General features: G+C 40.5%; 1 protein-coding gene and 1 pseudogene across 1 annotated transcript in view; one reads left to right on the plus strand and one right to left on the minus strand.

Annotated features, from left to right (window-relative positions):
• Nucleotides 1-14,990, minus strand: part of RBKS (ribokinase) — a 58,697-nt gene that overhangs the window by 20,331 nt on the left and 23,376 nt on the right. The window lies entirely within an intron of this gene.
• On the plus strand, nucleotides 4,448-4,702 carry LOC111724367 (annotated as a pseudogene).

Raw genomic sequence — 14,990 nt, forward strand, 5'->3', positions numbered from 1 at the left:
GATTCTCTTGCCTCAGCCTCCCAAGTAGCTGGGACTACAGGCACCTGCCACAACGCTTGGCTATTTTTTTTTTTGTAATTGTTATTGTTGTTTAGCAGGCCCAGGCCGTGTTTGAACCTGCCAGCTCTGGTGCATGTGGCCAGCACACTAACCACTGAGCTATGGGTGCCAAGCCACTGATCTTGTTCTTAATGAAGTGTAGGTTTTGTGGCTCGGTGCCATAGTCTACCAAGGGCGACATAGTGAGACTCTGTTTCAAAAAAAAAAAAAAGTTTAGGTTTTGAAATTTATACTATCTGTGTAATCACAGATTCACAGACATTCACAAGCTAAGAGATCAAAATAAAGGTGTTCCTTAGCTGGGGACTCCTGGAGGAGCTGGAAGAAGAAAAGGCAAAAGTTCTCTGGGAAGAAACACCTTCAACCTACCTTCAAGCCAGACCACGTAGGAGATAAAATATTACTGAAGATAAGCTCACAGCCCCAAATTACAAAACATGTGACAGAACAGGCTTCCACGGAAGAGAGTGAGAAGTTAGAAATACGAGAGTTAGTCCCTCACTATGTCAGATTATTATGGATGTATGTTTTAAATGATTAAAAGTAAAACAAGGAATTTAAAAATAAGTAATATATGAAAAATGAATGAGAAGGTTTGAGATAGAACTGAATATTAAATGGAATTTTTAGAAATGAAAAATATGGTTACTAAACCAAAAAAAGCAAATTAGACATGGCCAAGAGAATTGACGGACTGGGTAAGGTACCTGAAAAAATGTTCCCGAACATAGCACAGAAAGACCAGGAGATAGAAATGCAAGGAGTGTTTAAATTTTAAGAGACATGAAGAATAGAAATAGAAGGTCTGACACGTATCTACTGAGGTTCCCAGAGAAAATAGGGGAGAAGCAGTAACAAAAGAAAAAATGGTTAAGAATTTTTCAGAAATGATGAAAACAAATACTGAGATTCAGGAAGAATAAAGAGTCATGAGCAGTATAAATAAAAATAAATTCAGATGTGGACTCATTGTAGTAAAACTGCAGAACGGCACAGTAATACCATCACGCTCTTCAAATGTGTTCCTAAAAGCTGAGTTCTGATGTAGGCTGAATCTTCATAATACTTAACGTGTTATTTTTTTTTTGAGACAGTCTCACTTTGTCACCCTCAGTAGAGTACTGTAGTGTCACAGCTCACAGCAACCTCAAACTCTTGGGCTCAAGCGATTCTCTTGCCTCAGCCTCCCAAGTAGCTGGGACTACAGGCGCCCACCACAGCACCCAGCTATTTTTTGGTTGTAGTTGTCATTGTTTTTTGGCAGGACTGGGCTGGATTCGAACCCGCCAGCTCAGGTGTATGTGGCTGGTGCCCTAGTCGCTGAGCTACAGGCGCCGAGCCAACACTTAACATCTTAAGCAAAGAAGTCATGTCATGTTTGCAATGTTGTGTTTCTTAAAACTGTCTGAAGCAAATAGAGGAAAATGTTAAGAATTAATAAAGCTGCGTGGTGGGTCAGCGTGTACTCATGTTTTCTATACTTTGCAGTATAATAAACTATTTCATAATTTTAAGGATGGAAGGAAGGACAGAAGGAAAAAGCAAGGAAATAAGGAAGGAAGAAAGGAAAGACGGGCAACCTGATTCACCTTGGGACTACGGAGGGAAGTGGTAAATGTACGTGTTTGATGCAAATTATGGTCACTCACAACTTGGGCTAAACAATTAGATTCCTACATGCTAGAACTGAAAGTGAAGAGAAGACTTTGCTTGACATCCTGTGCTGAAAAATAGAAAGACTGAGTAAAAAAAAGGATTTCCTCGTTGGGAACAGGACCATCATGGGGAAGTCATCCAGCAGATACCACTATGCTCTTTCTGTTCCCTATTTTGGTTTGTTTTGACCAACGAAAGAAAAAGATTTAAAACTTTCAGTTTTCAAGAGACTCTATCAGGAGAGATATACTTCACCTAACCCTGGGAATCTTTCTATCTCCAAATCACATACCTTTTTCAGGGGTTGTACTATACTACAAAGCATTCTGTATTTTTTTAAAGAACTAGAAGTAGGAAGAGGAAAGCAGGCGTGGCTTGCTTTAAAGAGTTGCCCCTTTAAACTCTATCCCACCATAGCACACTCTGTTCACATGCACATGTACACGTACACACTTGATGTTCATACCACTAGTAGTTTATTCACAAAGAATATATGCCTTCAACATAGAAAACACACAAAATATACACACCACTCATCTACAACATGCACACACGCGCACACACACATTTTTTCATACAGAGGGCAGACAGATGTTCGGCCAGCTATGAACCACACACCTCTTCTTCCTTTTCCTTGCCCACCTCCATCAGCAGCCAATGGCCAATGAGAGCAATGGGCATGACTCCAACACTCTGGGCTCTATAGGCTCCAGAGGTTTTTTCCACCTTATAATTTCAGGTCTACCCAAGAAATATTGCTACTTAATGGAAGCCACTGAGAAGACCTACTGTACAGTCCTGGGAGGTCTTCTCCCAAGAGTGGCACTCCAGCACCTTAGGAAAATGGACAAGGAGCAGGCCACTAGCTCCCTCCTAGCTTATCACACCAATGTCTAAGATACTTAAGGAGGGGGCAGGAGTGGGACTTAGGTATAGGAAGCTAAGAGGAAATGAAGCTCTAATCACAGATGGGTAAGCAAGCTCCCACATCCTTATACCATGGCTTCTTAGTAGGCAAAAGGATTATTTCCTGTCCAGGCCCACAGAAAATTCTAACTCTGGATTTACATTCTTCCATCTTGGATTTGACTAAGGGTGAAATAATTGTCTCTTCTCTATACTCAGCCTCTACCTCCATGCCCCTCTCCTCCAGTACCATATTTTCTTTCAGTCATATTTGGCCATATTTGAGTTCTAAAGCAGCACCCGGGGCCCAGGGCCCCGCTGGGAGCCCCTAAGATGCCAGGTACCAGCACACGTACGTGCATGTCCAGTCCTGGCTATGGGTAGTACCTTGGGAAAATGGAAAAAACAGCCATGCATTTGGCTCTGGTTCAATTCCTCAAAGTGAAGATGACATTTCTGGTAAGCAGTTACAATTAGATTTTTAGAGCCCTGGGTTTTCAACTAATCACATGCAGGATTAAGAAAGATAATTTAAAATATTGAATTCTGCCTGATTAGCTAATAAATGAGGTGATCTGTTAGTGTGGAAGTAATGTAATAAAGTTAATGTGGCCCCCTGGGCATGACAGACGCCTTGTGCCTTGTCGATCAGGCTCTTCAGCAATTATCTTGTCCTCTGTCCTTTCCTTACAGTCAGTGGACTTCTTCATCGTTTTTGCAACACAGAGCTGGCAAGTTTACACGAAGAGTTTTACTGATATCATTCCTAAGTTTAAGAAGGCCATTTAGAACCTCATTTGAGTTTTTTAAAAATTCCATGATGCCAGTTTCAGAGATGTCATTCACTCTCAGTAACTTACTGTTATCATTTTTGGGCCTGACTTTTATATGACTGTAAGTAAAACAATCTAAGGATATGTTTTTTTTTTTTTGTACTTCTAGGGCATCATTTCCGTTTTCATCTTTTTTTTTTTAATTTTTAAATTTTTTTATTTTTTATCTTTTTTTTTTTTTATTGAATAGTAACTGTGTACATTAATGCACTTCTGGAGTACACTGTGGGGTTTTCACAAACAATCCGAAACACTTCCATCAAACTGGTTAACATAGCCTTCACATAATTTTCTTAGTTATTGTGTTAAAACATTCATATTCTACTCAAAGAAAGATTCACTTGTAGCCTTGTAAGATGAACAACAGAAGTGAACCCTCGAATCCCCCTCCCTCCACCCATTCCCCCCCCTCCCCCTTCCCCAAGGATATGTTTTAAAATGGAAAACCGGATAATTATTTTGTTTCCAATCATTTATAAAGAGCATTTGTATCTAACAATTTATGCTTTCTCTAGGCATCTTAAATGTACAATTTAACAATGTAAGGAATCCTGTAGATCCTCTAGTTCCCTGAGAAAACAGGTCCAGGGAGACTAAGTGACTCTTACGTTCAATCTAGCTACTGTTCCAGAAGGAACTAGAAGTCTTTCATTATTTAGAGGGCCTGTTATTATATACCAAGCATTGTATGAAGCATTGGGGTTGTCCAAAGAGAACTCTGAGCTGGACATTGAGGATAAATAAGAGGTTGGTAGGCAGACAGGAGTGTTTTTCTTTTTCTTTTTTTTTTTTTACTTCTATTTTTTTATTACTATATATTCTCAAAGCAATTTTTAGAAAAGTCACAAAAACAAAACAAGGATAGAGGGTAGGAATTCCCAAAAGGTAGCTGACCACTATTTGAGTAGATGGCTCTATTGTCTTTGCTAAAGGGACAAAAAAAGAGCCCCTGAAAAGATATATATATATTTTTTTTAAGGTTAGGTTGGTGGAAGACTATGCCTTCAGGATCCTGTCTATAGCCTGTTACTACAGAAGCTTCTCTGAATGTGCAGAGCACGGGAACCCAGGAGGGGGAGGTGCAGCATCCTCCCTGGTGGTGAAGTCGGAACCCACGAGAAGGGGCGCAGTGTTCTCCCTGAGTGTGAAGCTAGCTCTTGGTGTGTTTCGCGACAACTACCACTCCCCACTCATGATCCTTCTCCTCCTCCTCTGGAGTTAAGAGGGACAGGGCATAGTCAGAAGGAGTGTTTCTCTCCTCTTCAACTAGAAAGCTAGTTTGGGAATGTCAACAAGGAGGACTCATATTTTCACTAGCCTTTAGAGTAGCAGTTCAGGCTCCTGTTTAAAGAAGTTTAATTAAAAGATGATTTGGTGGCTCGGTGCCTATAGCTCAACTGGCTAAGGCGCCAGCCACGTACACCTATGGTGGCGGGTTCGAATCCCCAGCCTGGACCCGCCAAACAACAATGACGGCCACAACCAAAAAATAGCCGGGCGTTGTGGCGGGCGCCTATGGTCCCAGCTACTTGGGAGGCGGAGGCAGGAGACTCGCTTGAGCCCAGGAGTTGGAGGTTGCTGTGAGCTGTAATGCCACGGCACTCTACCCCAGGGGACAGCTTGAGGCTCGGTCTCAAAAAAAAAAAAAAAAGAATGATTTGGTTAGTCCTTAAGAGTAATACATGTCTTCTCCAGGTTTGATCATTCAATGATGGGAACAAATGGACACTGTTTGTGGCAGAACCTTTGCTATCTGGAATGGACGTGATGGGCAGCGCCTGTGGCTCAAGGAATAGGGCGCTGGCCCCATATACCTGAGGTGGCGGGTTCAAACCCGGCCCTGGCCCAAAACTGCAATAAATAAATAAATAAATAAAGATGGAATGGACATGATTCCATTGCATCCATGCCACACTACTGTCCATGTAGTCCAGCTCCTTACCCTTATAGGAAGTAGGTAGAGCTGCATGGCAATGGGATATGGGAGTTCCAGAAATGTCCAGAGCCAAGTTAATATCTGTTCTGCTTAACAGTGTGTGATGTAAACTGTTGGCACATGCTACCTGGTACCCCCAAATGATTCATAAAGTGGTACAGCGAACAATTAGATATATAGGGATGTACTAACCAGAGCTAACAGCGAATGCGTACATGTAGGTTATTTCATTTAACTGAGTCTGCAGTGCACTGTGCAAAGTAAACAAGGCCTTTTGACTCTCTGGAGGCTTCTGAAGATCTAGAGAAAAGGAGCAAGATGAAAGCCTTACCATAACGAGTGACAATGAAAGTCAGTGCCATAATGTCAAATAGGAGAGAGTGAAGGCTATAGGCAGACACCAAATCAAGAGGCAGGGTGCTGAGGTAGAAAGTGTTTGGGCGTTGGAAACAAACAGATGGACAGACCAACAGACTGGCCAACCTAGAATCATCCTGGCTCTGTTAGCTTACCAGCTGTATGCCATGAGCAGGTTACCTTTGGGAGCCATAGTTTCCTTCTCTCTCAAACAAGCAAAAACCCATTTTGCAGCATGGTTTTGAGAACATGAGGTAATGTAGACAGGGTCCAGCACCATGCCTGATACAGAGTAGTGCCCAACTTTTATTACCAGCCCAAAGCATCCTCTTGTTCCCAAGAATCCAATTTCAGAGGCCAAGTAATCGAGGAATATCAGAGGTCAGAGGTTCCTCACAGATCATCTATTCCAGACGTATCGTGTTTGGGTCTATACCTGTGCCCCAAACATAATAAATAATTTGTCCAAATCAGCACAGCTAGTTAATAGCTAAATTAGGGTGGTTTGAACTCAGGATTCACCTGCCCTTAGCCACCAGAACTGATGATTACAGCTGAGCCATATGTAAAATCCTGAGGGAATTCACCTAAAGGTGATTTAGGCTGATTCTGTTAGTTTCTTCTGATTGTTTTCTCCTTACAGAACCCCTGATTAGGTCACTTCTGAAGCGTGTTCTCTTGCTCCCTGTGTGTGTTAGTCTGCTACGGTCTCCATAATATGACACCACAGACTGAGTGGCTTAAACAACAGAAATTTACTTCTCACACTTCTGGAGGCAGGGAAGGCCAAGATCAAGGTGCTGGCAATGTAGGGTTCATTCTGAGGGCACTTTTCTTGCATTGTAGCAGACTCCCATCTCATTGTGTGCATGCAGAGAACAAGCGAACTCTCTGCTGTTTCTTCCTATACAGACACTAATCTTATTGGATCAGAGCCCTCCCCTCATGACCTCATTTTACCCTAATTACCTCTTAATGCCCAGTCTCCAAATGCAGTCACATTGGGAGTTAGGGTTTCACCATAGGAATTTTAGGAGGGACACAATTCAGTCCATAGTACTGTGCTACACACTCTTCTCTCCCATGAGCCATTCCATCCAGGACTGTTTCTTATAGGAGTTACATGAACAATGAAGTATGCAAGCTATTACATCCCTAAACACAAGGCGTACCTATTCCCTGGTCCTTCTACACATACCTGAACATGAGGCATTACCTATTTCTTTGTTCTTTTTAAAAATTTTTTAATTAAGACAGAGTCTTACTCTGTGCCCTGGTGTCGTGACTCACAGCAACCTCAAACTCTTGGGCTCAAGAGAGCCTCTTGCCTCAGCCTCCTGAGTAGCTAAAGGAACACCGAGTAACATGTACGCACTCGGTGTTAGCTCTGGTTAGTACATCCCTAGTACGGGTATCAGCTACAATGCCTGGCTAATTTTTTTTGTTTTTAGTAGAGACAGAGTTTGGCTTTTGTTTAGGCTGGTCTTGAACTCCTGAGCTCAAATGATCCTCCCACCTCAGCCCCCCAGAGTGCTAGATGATAGGTATGAGTCACCAGGCCCGGCCCCTTTATCCTTTTTACAAATCCTCTAGGTAGTCCATTAGCCAAAGACCAAGAAGTGTGGCAAAACCCAAAGTTAATATCAAAGTTAATTGTGATAATGAGGGTTGAAGAGTTAAATTGAGAAACATAAGCAGATTCATTCAGAAAGAAAACCTGAACATGAGGAAACTTTCTCTGAAGATCTGCTATACATTTGAATGACAAACAGAAACAGTGAAGCTTTGACATTTATTCTGATATTTCCAAGGGGAAGTGTATGATAGAACATATTTTTGAGGAAAATTATTTCTTTAGAAAGATTAAGAAAAAAAAATACTTGTCAAACTTAAAGATCCCCAAGTGAACTGAATGTGAAGTTAATGTAGACCTATTTCTTTGGTATCAGGAGTCTATCCAGTCACAAGTTATCCTAAGTCAAGGGGCTACTTAGTCCATTTATGGATTTTTGGGATGCTTGCGGGTTTTGTGTGTGTGTGTGTGTGTGTGAGAGAGAGACCAAGAATGAACTGTGACCAATCACTGGCTCTTTTGTTAGAATGACTCCCAGTAGAATAGGAGAAATGATAATATCCCTTATCTTACTTGATAGATGTGGCTCCAAACAGCTTTTGGCCATGCCCCAAGGTCACATGTACTTCAAATTGCAAAATAATACGTGAAAAATACAGGCTGTTGGAAAAACTCAAACCATTCAGAAAAATATGGGGGCAGGATGTAGAAGTGCCCCTTGAGAGCACCTCCCCCTCTTCCTGTCAGTAATGATCAGAACAGTTTAGTGAGTTTTTTTTAGATTTAAAATATGCGTTTACTTACAGATAGCTAAAAAGTTACTTTTAAGTTAATGGCACCACACTATTTTTATTATTTATTTAGTTTATTAAATCATAACTTTGCACATTCATGCATTTATGGGGTTCAGTGTACTGCTTTGATGTACAATGTGAAATGCTTACATTGAACTAAGTCAGCTATCACAATTATACTCATTTCTTAATAGTTTTGAAATGTACCATTGCATCGTGCACAATTAGGTGGACCTTACGCTATTATTATATTGTGATTTTTATTTGTTTGTTTTTGTTTTTGAGACAGCGTCTTGCCTGTTGGCTCAGGTAGAATGCAGTGGCATCATCATAGCACACTGCAACCTCAATCTCCTGGCTCAAGTGATCCTCCTGCTTCAACAGGAACTGAGACTACAGGCACCTGCCAAAACATCCAACTGGTGTTTCTATTTTTAATAGAGATGGGGTCTCCCTCTTGCTGAGGTTGGTCTTAAACTCCTGAGCTCAAACAATCCTCCTTTGGCCTCACAGAGTGCTAGGATTATAGGTAGGAGACACCTTGCCTGGTCTGTATTATTATTACTTAACTTTCTCCTGGGGATGATTTTGTAGCTCTGTCTTTTCAATTTTTGGTTATTGTAAACAAAGTTGAAAAAAATATTCTTGTACAAATATTTGTATATATAAACATTTCTGCAGAATAGACTTTATTTATTTTTGAGCCAGCGTCTTCCTCCGTCCAGTAAGACCTTGCACAGGCTGGAGTATAGTGGCCTGACCATAGCTCACTGCAGCCTAGAACTCCAAGCCTCAAGTGATCTTCCTGCCTTGGCCTTCCAATCAGGCATGAATCACTGTGCCTGGCCAAGATAGATTCTTAGAAAGAGATTTTCTAGATGAAAGGGAAAGTATATTTTAAAAATTGGTACCGTCAAATTGCCTTCGGGAAACATTGTACTCATTTGCCTTCTCACTAGAATTGTATGGAAGTATATGTTTTTCAATCTATTTGGACTTTGATATCATTTTTCATTTTTGCCAACCTTATGGACAGTAAAGAGCACATCACTGTTATTTTAACTTACGTGTTCCTGATTTCTAATGATGTTAAGGATTATTTCATTTTTTTCTGCTTTTTATATTTCTTCAGTGAATTGCTGTTTACACTACTCTAGAGAAATATTTGATTTTTTTTTTTTTTTGTTATAGAGGCTTCTCATAGTTACATACAGTATCCTCTGATGTTGCAAATGTTAGAATTTGCTGTCAGTAGATATTCAAAAGTACATGAATGTGTGCAGAAAAAAATCTGGAAGGGTGTACACCAAAATGTTAACAGTTACATCTGAGTGGGAGGATTCTGGACACTTGACTTTATTTTTTTGAGACTGAGTCTCAAGCTGTTGCCCTAGGTAGAGTGCTTTGGCGTCATAGCTCACAGCAACCTCAAACCCTTGGGCTTAAGCGATTCTCTTGCCTCAGCCTCCCAAGTAGCTGGGACTATAGGTGCTCACCACAATGCCCAGCTATTTTTTAGTTGTGGTTGTCATTGTTGTTTGGCAGGCTCGGGAAGGATTTGAACCCATCAGCTCCAGTGGATGTGGCTGGTGCCCTAACCACTTGAGCTATAGGAGCAGAGCTTGGATACTTGACTTTTTTTTTTTTTTGCAGTTTTTTGGCCGGGGCTAGGTATGAACCTGCCACCTCTGGCATATGGAGCTGGTGCCCTACTCCTTTGAGCCACAGACACCACCCGGATACTTGACTTTGTTCTCTATACCTTTCTGTGTTGTGTGTGCTCTTTCTCCTCTGGAACATTAAGCATATATTAATTTCACAAATAGAAAAAACCCAATAAAGTAATTAGTAGGATAAAGGTGATGATGAGGGCTGTCAGGCAATTCTAAAAGACGATTTCCAAAGGTGCGTTGCAGAGTGGCTGGCAGAATCAACAGAGAAAGGTCAAAATTTGGAGGAAACAACAGTTACTTATTAGATAAAAAACTGATATTGCCATTGCTCATGCCTGTAATCCCAGCACTTTGGGAGGCTGAGCATTCATTGAGGCTCAGAGTTCAAGACAAGTCTGGGCAACATTCTGTCTCTACAAAAAATCAGTCAGGCATGTTGGTGCATATGTGTAATCCCAACTACTTGGGAGGTGGGGGTTCTGAGGCAGGAGCACCACCCAAGCCCAGGAGTTTGAGGTTGCAGTGGGTTATGATGAAGCTACTGTACTCAAGCCTGGGGAACAGAGCGAAACTCTGTCTCTAACAATAAAAAACAAAACAAAACAAAACAAATGGGAAAGATGAGTTCCCATGTTCCTGGCTTTTGCTGATTCTTGGCATATTTATGTACCCTGAATTATGATGCATTATTATACAGTGAGTGATTCTTGTGAAGACAGATTTAGCCTATGGGGCTGGATTCTTGAAATGAGTGTTATTAGAGATGCTAGGACTTAAGCATTTACAAAAAGAAAAGTAACTTATATATCAAGAATATAAAGCTCATAAGGCAAGGATAACTCCTGTTACAACACATTATATCACACTAGCACGATAACCCTAAAATATACCATGCTTAACTGTGTGTCTGATTGTGGAGTGCTTCCTCAGTGCAATTCTGAACACAAGCAGGCGAAGAAGCCCTTAACCTGAAGGTTGAAAGGAACGGAGGTGGGGCGATGTGCATGCCTGTCATTTCGAGGCAGAGATTCAGATAACATATAGAAATGAGGATAGAGACACATCTGTCATGCCTTCCAAACTGAGCAGAGGACATCTGCAGCCGCTGCCATCATCTCACTCTAGTACAACAGGGAAAACAGATGTAAAAATAGAAGTGATATATCCAACTATTAACAGTGAGGCAAAACTGAATATAGCAGTCTGAAGGAGCGCTGACGTAGAACAGGAAATGGCTTCTCCTAGGCAGGCTGTCGTCCCAAGTGGACAGCACGCCAGCTAACTCAGGATGTTTCCACCATTCATGTCATCCCTGACTTCTTAATAAGGGGTTGGGAGGAGGAGAAAAGCGAGAAGGCTACGAACCAACAGGAGAGCAAGTAATACTCTCCATACAGAAATGCGAAGAGGCCCATTTGTTCAGAAGAAAATGCCTCCCTGGGAGTTCCTCACCTCACTGTGAGAATTATCTCCCCATTCTGGGACTTAAGAAGAGGCTGAATGGTTGTGTGCAGAACAGCCAAGAATTTTAATAATGAGAGCGCTGGATAAGAGGACAAAGACGGCATAGAAAAGACGAAGGAAATTCTAGGCCCAGAAAATAACTCCCCTGGTTTCCTGTCAGTGTCACCTTTGCTCTACTAAAGGGATGCAACAACCCACTCAGGATATTCAGCAGAGCAATTCAGTGTAAGGGTCTTTATCACAAGAATATCTGTTCTTTAGCGAAGTGCCTTGATGGGGCTTTGTTGTTGTTTGAGATAGAATTCACAAATAACATTTACTTTACAAAGGTATCCACTGCAGTGGTTACTGGCATATCCACAAGGTTGTTCAACAATAACCACTAATTCCAGAGTATTTTTATCACCCTCAAAAGAAACCCCATTCCCATTGTCAGTCACTCCCCATCTCACCCCTCACCCCTAGCAACCATCAGTTTACTTTCTGTCTCTAAAGATTTGCCTATTCTGGATATTTCGTATAAATAGAATCAGAGGTGTGTGGTCTTTTATGTCAGGCTTCTTTCACTCACTATGTTTTCAAGGTTCATCCATGTCATAGCATTGATTAGTACTTAATTCCTTTTAAAAAGTATTACTTAATAATTTAACCACTTTAACATATACAATTCAGTGGCATTTAGTATATTTGCAATGTTGTACAAGCAACACTTCTGTCTATTTTCAAAATGTTTCCATGACTCCAAAGTAGCACCTCTTGTCCATTAAGCAGTTTCTCCCTATTCTCTCTCCCCCAGCCCCTGGTCACCACCAATGGTGGTGTTTGGTGTCTACGGATCTGTCTATTCTGGATATATCATAAAAGTAGATTCACACATTTTGTGACCATTTGTGCCTAGCTTTTCTCACACAATGTTTTCGAGGTTCATACACATCATAGCATGTATCAGTATTCCTTTTCTTTTTTTTTTGAGACAGAGTCTCATTCTATCACCTCAGGTAGAGTGAAGTGGTATCATCATAGTTTGCTGCAACCTCAAACTCCTGGGTTCAAGCAATCCTCCTGCCTTAGCCTCCCGAGTAGCTGGGACTACAGGTGTGCACTGCCATGCCTGGCTAATTTATCTTTTCTATTTTTGATAGAGATTGGGGGTCTCACTCTTGCTTAGGCTGGTCTCAAGCTCCTGAACTCAAGCTATCCTCTTGCCTTAGCTTCCCAGGGTGCTAGGATTACAGGGATGAACCATTGTGCCAATATCCCTTTTAATGGCTGAATAATATTCCATAGTATGGATATACCACAGTTTGTTTATCCATTCATCTGCTGATAACATTTTTTTTCTAATTTTTGGCTATTAGAAATGATTCTGTTATGAATATTCAAGTACAAGTTTTTGTATGGACACATGTTTTTGATTTCTCTTGGGTATATACCTAGAAGTAGAATTGCTAGGTCATATGGTAACTTTATATTTAACTTTTTGAGGCACTTCTAGACTGTTTTCCAAAGTGGCTGCACCATCTTACAATCCTGTCAGCAATGTATGAGTTCTAATTTCCCTACATCCTTGATAACATTTATTATCAATTTCTTTTATTATAGCCCATTCAAGTGGGTATGTTAATATTCTTTGTTTTAAAATCAAAGTCATCCATAGACATAGTTTAAATAAACTAGGCATAAAGTATAGATGTCTAATCCCTTTTATTCCCATTTCTATAAGGTGCCTACTTTAAATTCTGTTAGTGGTTTCTTCATATCTTATGTTTCTGGTAATATGGTTAACTATTCTTTAAAAAATAAGTTTTAGGTACTATTTCTTAACTTCCAACTGTGGAAGATGAACATTTAGTTTTTTTCTGTCTCCTGATGTGCGCACAAATACTTCGTCCTTCTATCTTTACAATATGATTATAATCTTCATTGCTGGTTAATCAAAAATTGGCATTTTCATTGTTATGACTATGCATTTACAAAGCTCAGTGATGTACAAAGATTATATTTACTTAATCATACTTTGTTCTCCTTAGATTTCCAATGACCTAGAGGGAAAAAAAATCTGCCTTATTTAAAGTTTCCTTAGTTTTCTATGTACCAATAATTCCTCTTAAATTCTGTAGGAAAATTAAAAATCTCTAGATATATTCAAACATGCTGGATATTCTACTATTTCTTCTAGGGATGGGGAACCTGTGGTCCTCTAGGTCCCTGAGTGGCCCCCTAGACTGAAACTAAACTTCATATAACAAATTCCTTTTAAAGAAGGACCATTTGGATTTAGTCAAAAGGCTGTACTCAAAGATCCAGAAGGCCACAGGTGGTCCCAAGGCTGGGGGTTCCCCACCACAACCCTGGCTGGTTCACAGTATTAATGCGATGAGTTCATTTTACAGGTGAGGTGTCAGAGGCCCTGGGAAGTGACCCGACTTGTCAAAATGACAGCAAAATTTCAGGAGAAGAGGGATAAGACCTCTGGTCCTCTGGGTCTCAGACGCCTTCCACTCTGTCAGGTTGCTTCCACAGAAGAACAAAGGAGATGTGGACTCCAGATCTTTTACCCTCCAAACGTATTTAATTTCCTGAAACTTAAAAACTAACTGCGAGTGCTATGAATGCAAATGAAAGGGCACAAAATCATGTCATCAAAACATGAAAACTTTCTCAGTATATGTTGCTGTATTTAATATTCTCAAAATTGTGATCAGCTAGGAGCTATGAAATCCAATCCTCACATGAACTTACCCTGAGGATCATTACTACTAATTTGAATTTGAACATTTCCAAGGCTAGTTTTTCCCTAATTTAATTCCATGCCCAAGTAGTGCATTTCCACATGACTGTTTTGTGGCAGGCACAAGCTGTTCTTTGTCTGACTAGCATCTACTTTCTCATCCTCTGGTAAGAGTTCTTTGATTTTTATTTGACCCCAGGGATGGCGACATGACATGGGGCACAGTATGGGACAGGGGACTGCCAGGGACCCTGGGCTAGAGAGGACCTGCCCAAGCTATTAGCCCACTATTAGGAGAGCTGACAGGGACAGAGTGAGTAAGCAAGTCTCAATGACCCGTTTAGCCTTTGCATTCTGCTTTATCTTCCAGTTTTCCAATTATGTGCACCAAATAAATCCCTCTTCCTGTTAAGCCTGTTAGAGTTGTGCTTCTGGTGCTTACAACCAAAAGGGGCAGTGATGCCCACAGACGCTGAAGGTAGAGGCTGAGCCACTTCCGTGTGTCCATGTGGGTCCGACATCTTTGAGAACCCCTCATTTCACTTTTAGCAAGGGAAAAATAAAGTCTTCTCACTTTAGTTCAGACTTAGAGTAGTTTTAGTCTAATGGAGGGTTGATTTCAGAAATAATAAAAAACCTCTTAAATTCAGATTTCTGTACATCTTCATAGAACAGAAAAAAAAAGGCTAATGGTTTCAGCAATGACTAAATATGAAGAGAATAACACCAAGGACAATTTATCAAATACTCAATAAAACACATTTTGAAAGGCAACCAGGATATTAATTTTATATCATCTAAGCATTTTTGGCAGTTACATATTTTTCAAAGCATATTTATATCCATAACTTCATTGTAACTTCAGATCAGTCTTTTCTAATAAATAACCTATATCTTTTTTTTTTTTTATTGTTGAATAGTAACTGTGTACATTAATGCACTTCTGGGGTACAGTAACCCATATCTTAAAGTCATAGTTCAGCATAAAAGCAAATCAAAATATATTT

Source organism: Otolemur garnettii, unplaced genomic scaffold (genome assembly GCF_000181295.1).
Source record: "Otolemur garnettii isolate 467f Iridium unplaced genomic scaffold, OtoGar3 scaffold00022, whole genome shotgun sequence".
NCBI classification, from domain to species: Eukaryota; Metazoa; Chordata; class Mammalia; order Primates; family Galagidae; genus Otolemur; species Otolemur garnettii.